This window comes from Jaculus jaculus, chromosome 3 (genome assembly GCF_020740685.1).
Source record: "Jaculus jaculus isolate mJacJac1 chromosome 3, mJacJac1.mat.Y.cur, whole genome shotgun sequence".
NCBI lineage: Eukaryota > Metazoa > Chordata > Mammalia > Rodentia > Dipodidae > Jaculus > Jaculus jaculus.
In genome coordinates, this window is record NC_059104.1 from 71,466,268 (window position 1) to 71,473,095 (window position 6,828).

Genomic DNA, 6,828 nt, shown 5'->3' on the forward strand with positions numbered 1-6,828 from the left:
GCTAAGCCATCTCTCCAGCCCTTGTTTGATTTCTTATTGTTCTGTTTTTTTGAGTTTTTGTATATTATGGATATTAATCCTCTGTCAGATGTGTAGCTGGCAAAGATTTTCTCCCATTCTGTAGGTTGTTTCTTTGTTCTATTGACAGTGTTCTTTGCTGTACAAAAGCTTTGTAATTTCATGAGATCCCAGTAGTTGATAAGTGGTTTTATTTTCTCAGCAACTGGATTATTCAGAAAGTCATCACCTATGCCAATATGTTGAAGGGCTTCCCCTACCTTTTACTCTAGAATTTCGGAGTGTCAGGTCTGATATTAAGGTCCCTGATCCACTTGGATTTCATTTTTGTGCATGGAGAAAGACAAGGATCTATTTTCATCTTTCTACATATAGCTATCCAGTTTTCCCAGCACCATTTGTTGAAGAGGCTGTCTTTCCTCCTAATGATTCTTCTCACTACTTTAGAGATATTTGCACAACCATGTTTATTGCTGCTCTTTTCACTGTAGCTAGGAACCAGCCTAGATGTCCATCCACAGATGAATGGATAATAAAGATGTGATTCTTCTATACAATGGAGTTCCATTTAGCAGTAAAGAAAAATGAAATTATGAAATTTGCAGGGATATGGATGGATATGTAAAGGATTATACTAAGTGAGGTAACCCAGGCCCAGAAAGCCAAATGTTGCATGTTCTCTCTTATATGTGGATCCTAGCTACAAATGTATAGACTTGTGTATGATCTGGAACCAAAAATCAGTATCAGAGGCCCATAAGCTAGAAAAAGGCTATAAGGGAGGGAGGAGAGGGAAGGTTTTAAGAGGATGGTACTGTACATATGTAAGTAGAAGAACAGATTACAGGGAGGGGAAGGCCTAAGCAAGGTCAGAGGAAGAGATTGTATAAAAGAAAGGTGGGGGGAAGGGTCTATCAAAATTCAAGATATTCTGAATCAGACATATGAAAATCTACTTCCTTAAATAATGGCACATCCAGAAGCCATAGTTTGTTACTAGAAAATTTTCAGTGCCTGGGATGGGGTTCCTCCCAGTGAGTTGTTGGCCAGGGAGGTCCCTGTTGCCTCCAAAACATTATAGACTATTGCCAATGCCCTTGGTTCCCTGTGAGAAAGAGATGGTAAGACCCTATTGCTGAAGACTTCACATGCTGAGTGGCAAAGTCACTGAGAAATCAAGTTGGTGCTGAGCAGAAAATCTTCTCCCTGTAGCCCAGCCAACTGAAAGCTAGAAAAAGCTGCACTGTATGCAATATTATGGGAGACAGAATTCATCAGCAGTAAAAACAGTGGACCCTGGAAACCTCAAGTTTGATCAGACAAGCCAAATACCTGAATGAGTGCAACAGTGGTATGTCTGCTCTGGGGAAAACAAACTGCTCTCTATTTGGACTGAAGGCCCACTCTATGGGAGGGAATACGTGCCTGGTACTGAAAACCTAATCAAGAGCCTATGACAGGGGAGGTCATGAGCCTTAGGGGTATAAAGCCTGCTCTTGTCTGGATAAATGCATGTTACTATCACCAAATTGCCTTTCTGAGGACACATACACTATAATTTTTTAAAATGTTCCTCCTACAAATACAAGCACTCCAGCTCAATACCACTGGCCCAGAAATAAATGGATCTCTTGACCATCCTGATATAGAAGGAACAAAAGTAAATCATACCACTTTTTCAGATGATCCCCTATTATGTCTATCTAAAAATAAAAGAACTCAAGGTTGCGTACAAATTGGCTTTCAGGTATGAATGGATTGTTTCTAAATGGAATGATGATACCAGGGCTAAACTCTACCTCTTAAGTATTATTAAGTATTATTGAATATGATGGGACAGTTAATTTCTCTCACCCTAATCTCTCTACTTGTCATCAAAAAAGAACCTGGGACTCCTTGGATAAACATTTAAATTGGGGGAAAATGCCTTGGGCCTAAAAGACAAGTATATTCTTGGGATATTATAAGATTGTCAAATGGGGACCCAGAGAATATGCACTCATTTAAGGTTTTCTTTTGTTGGGAAAAAAAAAAAGACAACCTGACAGCCATAACTTCTGTTAACTCTCTTCTAGTCTGAAGAAAAGGAGGCATGTCATCACCATACCATCTTCTAATATCTCCCTTTAATGACCCATTACAGACCACTATTTGGACATTGTCTACCTTAAGCAAAGAAATTAGTTAAAACCCAAACTGTTCTAATATAAGATTTTATTAAAATGATTATGCAAGTTCTAACATTAAATATAATATCACTTCTAAAACTTTAAGCTTAACACCCTAGAAAGTATGGACCAAACAATATTATTAGAATTCTAGCAAATATACACCTTTTGTATAACATAATAACCCAGTATATTAAAATTTATATATCAGCCCCCTGTGTATTCTTAGTAGGCAAAGTAACTTACAAATATGTTCATTCCTGAAACTAAATGCTTAGGGTGCTCCCTGTATCACTGTTTAAATAATACTGGTTCAGAAAGAGACCTAATGGTTCTTAGAGAATGGCCAGAAGTATGAGTTTCCATCAATCTTAATTGTTCTTGAGAAGATACACCTATCTCATACTACAGTAACTATCTATAATACAACAATTAATCAAAAAAGTCTTGCACAAAACCCAAAGATTTCTTGGTGTACTCGTATTTTGTATGATGTCTATAATTACTATAACTACTGTGCCCTCTGTCACATTATACCAAAGTGTACAAACTGCACATTTTGTAGAAGCCTGTCATTCTATCAGCAGTACTATGGGAAGTTGACATGTTTCTGTTGACCATAAACTAAGTAATGAGATTGAGCCCTTAGAAACACTGTCATAGAGATAGGGAAGCAAGACAATTCCTTATAGATCAATTATCTACTTATGTGTGATTACAATTATACCAGTTTCTGTGCAACTCCTGTGCCTTATAATGAATGATTCTATAATTGGAACACCATTAAGAAACATCCTTTGGGTGGCTGGAAAGATGGCTCAGCAGTTAAGGTGCTTGCCTACAAAGCTTAGTGACTTGGGTTCAATTCCCCAGTACCCACATAAAGCCAGATGCTTAAAGTGGCACATGCATCTGGAGTTAATTGGCAGTGGCTAGAGGACTTGGTGCACCCATTCTTTCCCTATCTCTATCTCTCTCTCCATCTGGGGTAGTGAGGAGGTGAGTTTACCCTCTTACCCCACTAGATACTGGGTCCCCCTACATACTGGGACTCAGTATCAGCCCTATTATGCAAGGTAACCCTTTCCCTCATCAGCTTCCATAACTATTAGTAGGGACTCAGGAGCTGATTTCACTCCCAAGCCCAGGGCAGTGAGTGGTGCTAAATGACCAGGGCCCAGGTGAACTTTCTCCCTTTCCCCACACAGGTGCTTGGCACCCTACTTGCCAGGACTACATTACCTACATGTGGTAACTCCCCCCATACCCAGACAATGCTGCCACCATCAGTAGGAACCCAGGAGCTTTTCTCACTCCAAAGCCCTGGCCAGGACCAACAACTTCTCATTCCCTGGCCTGGCCTGCCTGCCTGGACCTCTCTGAATATGGAATTATTAGCCAATTGCACTCCATAGCCTGGGCACTGAGTATGCTAGGCCCCCCAGAATCTAGCCAAAACCCATATGGAGGATGCACACACAAAGAACTTACTCAGATTCGAGTATACCCAGCACAAAACTGAAGTTAGACTGACATCGCACACCAACCTTGATCAAGGCTGACCAGGTATGATTTAATTCAGATGTCTTCCATAAACTTATGTGTTCTGAATTCTTGACCCCCAGCTGTTGTTAATTTGGGAATTGAGACATTGTTGGAAGTATGTTGTTGGGAGCAGGCTTATTGGTGTTATAGCCAGATTCCCCTTGTTTGTCACACTCTCCTGCTGTTGTGGTTCTCCTGATGCTGGCCAGGAGGTGCTATCCAATCTCTGCTCATGCCATCCTTTTCCCTGTCATCATGGAGCTTCCCCTTGAGTCCATAAGCCAAAATAAGCAACTTTCCTTCCATCAGCTGCTTTTGGTTCGGTGCTTTGTGCCAGCAACAGGAAGCTAACTATAACACTAGGCCACTCAACACAGGCTCCATAATAGCTGCTGCTACATTCTTAGCAAGACAAGATGACTGTCTTAAGATGTTCCAACCCAAATGCAAAACAAATAATTCAAGACATGAAGGCAAGATATCCCCACCAAAACTGCCTATTAGTGGAAGGCTCCCATGGAAACTTGGAGGAAACTCCAGACATAAAATTCCAAAATGAAATTATGATAAGCATATTTTTAATAATAAACTGAGGGTTGGAGAGATGCTTAGCATTTAAGATGCTTACCTGCAAAGTAAGAACCCATGTTCCACTCTCCAAATCTCACATAAGCCAGATACACAAAGTGAGGCAAGTGCAAGGTCGCACATGCCCCCTATGTGGCAAAAGCATATGGAGTTAATTTCACTGGCTGAGGCCCTAGTGCACCAATTCTCTCTTTCTCTCTCTAGCGCTCTCTAAAATAAAATGATAAACTTAAAAAGGCTATAAACAAATGGCAGAAAGAAAATCAACAAAAAGTACTGAATAGATCCCTGAATGATAATGAGAATCAACAAAAAAATAAACTTAATGATCAGTGGGAAAAACTCAATGAGGACATGATCAAATGCAGGAATGAATTCCAAGAGGCAATAAGAAAATCAAACCAAGAAATGAAAATGGAATTCAATAAAGACATAGAGATGCTGCAGAAAAACATAATAGAAAACCAAAATGAAATATCTTATTTAAAAAGCTTCCAAGAAAGCTTCACCAGCAGAATGGATCGTGTAGAGGACAGAGTACTAGAGCTCAAAGACAAAACAGAAGAAATATACCAGGAATTCAAAAGCAAAGACTAGTTGTTTTTAAGTACAAACAGAACATGAGGGAAATATGGGAGACCCTAATTTGGAGTATGGGCATACAAGAAAGGAAAGAACTGCAGGTGAAAGTCATAGAGAATATCTTCAATAAAATAGTTGAAGAAAATTTTCTAATCTTGCAAGAGAGACCCATCCAGGTATAGGAAATACACAAAAGACCACATAAATAGAACCAGAGAAGAAATTCCCCATATCACATTATAGTTAAACCATTAAATACAAAAGAGAGAGAGAGAGTACAAAAAGCTGCAAGAGAAAAACAGTGCAAAAATCTATTTGTTCAGTGGAAACTCTGAGATCCAGAGGGCTTGGAATGGAGTATTTCAAATTTTAAAGGACTATGGCTGCCAACCAAATTACCATAGTCAGCCAAATTATCCCTCTACTAGAACAAGAAAGAGAAAATTTCCATGGTAAAAAGCAAGCTTTGTGAATATAGGAGCATTAATTCGGGCTGACAAAGAATACTGCATGGAATACTCTATGCAGAAGAGATGAACAAACATGCACAAAAGGCTGCAGGAGGGAAAAATACAATAATTAAAACTAGAACAAATATGAAAGCATATGAAGAGCAAAGACACACCAAGCTCCATAAAGTCTTCAATTTGACAGGGATAAACTCACATCTCTCAATTATAACACTCAACGTCAATGAACTCAATCCCTTGATCAAAAGACAAGGGTTAAGAGGATGGATTAGAAAACTGGGTTCAGGCTGGCAGGGCAGGGAATTAGGGGGAGAGGAGTTGGGCTGCCCCCAGAATCTTGGCGAGTCCCAGTTGCCGCTGCATCCTTAACCTTCTGCCATGGCCACCTACAAGCTGGTGCTGATCCGGCACGGTGAGAGTGCCTGGAACCTGGAGAACCGCTTCAGTGGCTGGTATGATGCGGACCTGAGCTCTGCAGGCCACGAGGAGGCCAAGCGCGGGAAGAAAGGCGCTGCGAGATGCTGGCTATGAATTTGACATCTGCTTTACCTCAGTGCAGAAAAGAGCAATCTGAACTCTTTGGACAGTGCTGGATGCCATTGACCAGATGTGGCTGCCAGTAGCGAGGACTTGGCGCCTCAGTGAGCGGCATTATGGGGGTTTGACTGGTCTCTATGAAGCAGAAACTGCTGCCAAGCATCGTGAGGACCAGGTAAAGATCTGGAGGTGCTCCTATGATGTCCCACCACCACCGATGGAGCCGACCATCCCTTCTACAGCGATGTCGGTAAGGATCACAGGTATGCAAACCTTACTGAGGACCAGCTACCCTCCCGCAAGAGTCTGAAAGGACACAGTTGCCAGAACACTGCCTTTCTGGAATGAAGAAATTGTGCCCCAGATCAATTAGGGGAAAAGAGTCCTGATCATAGTCCATGGCAACAGCCGTCGGGGCATGGTCAAGCATTGGAGGGTCTCTCTGAAGAGGCCATCATGGAGCTGAACCTGCCAACTGGAATTCCCATTGTCTATGAACTAGACAAGAACTTGAAGCCCATCAAGCCCATGCAGTTCCTGGGGATGAAGAGACTGTGTATAAAGCCATGGAAGCTGTGGCTTCCCAGGGCAAGGCCAAGAAGTGAAGGCCAGCTGGTCTACTATGACCCTAAGGAACACTCCCCTGCCCCCATGCCCCATGCCCCTCTCCCTGACACCTGTCACACTGTCCTCATCTTTAGAATCTTAAGTTGTAGCTGCAGATGGGGACTGGTGGCTTCCATTTCCATCTTGGTACTTTGTCTCCTGCACCCACTCCCTTCATAGAATCTAGTCAGAATAGCACCTCTGGGCTGCAGGTCCTTGGTCCAAGCCCAGGCAATGCTCCTCTTACCCAGGAGAGTTGAGGGAGTGGTTCTAGTTCTTCTAGTGCTTTGTTTGCTAAGGACCTGCCTGGGAAG

At 41.8% G+C, this 6,828-nt stretch overlaps 1 pseudogene; it reads left to right on the forward strand.

Annotated features, from left to right (window-relative positions):
- Positions 1 to 5,749: 5,749 nt before the first annotated feature.
- On the forward strand, positions 5,750 to 6,513 carry LOC101597231 (annotated as a pseudogene).
- The last annotated feature ends 315 nt before the right edge of the window (positions 6,514 to 6,828 follow it).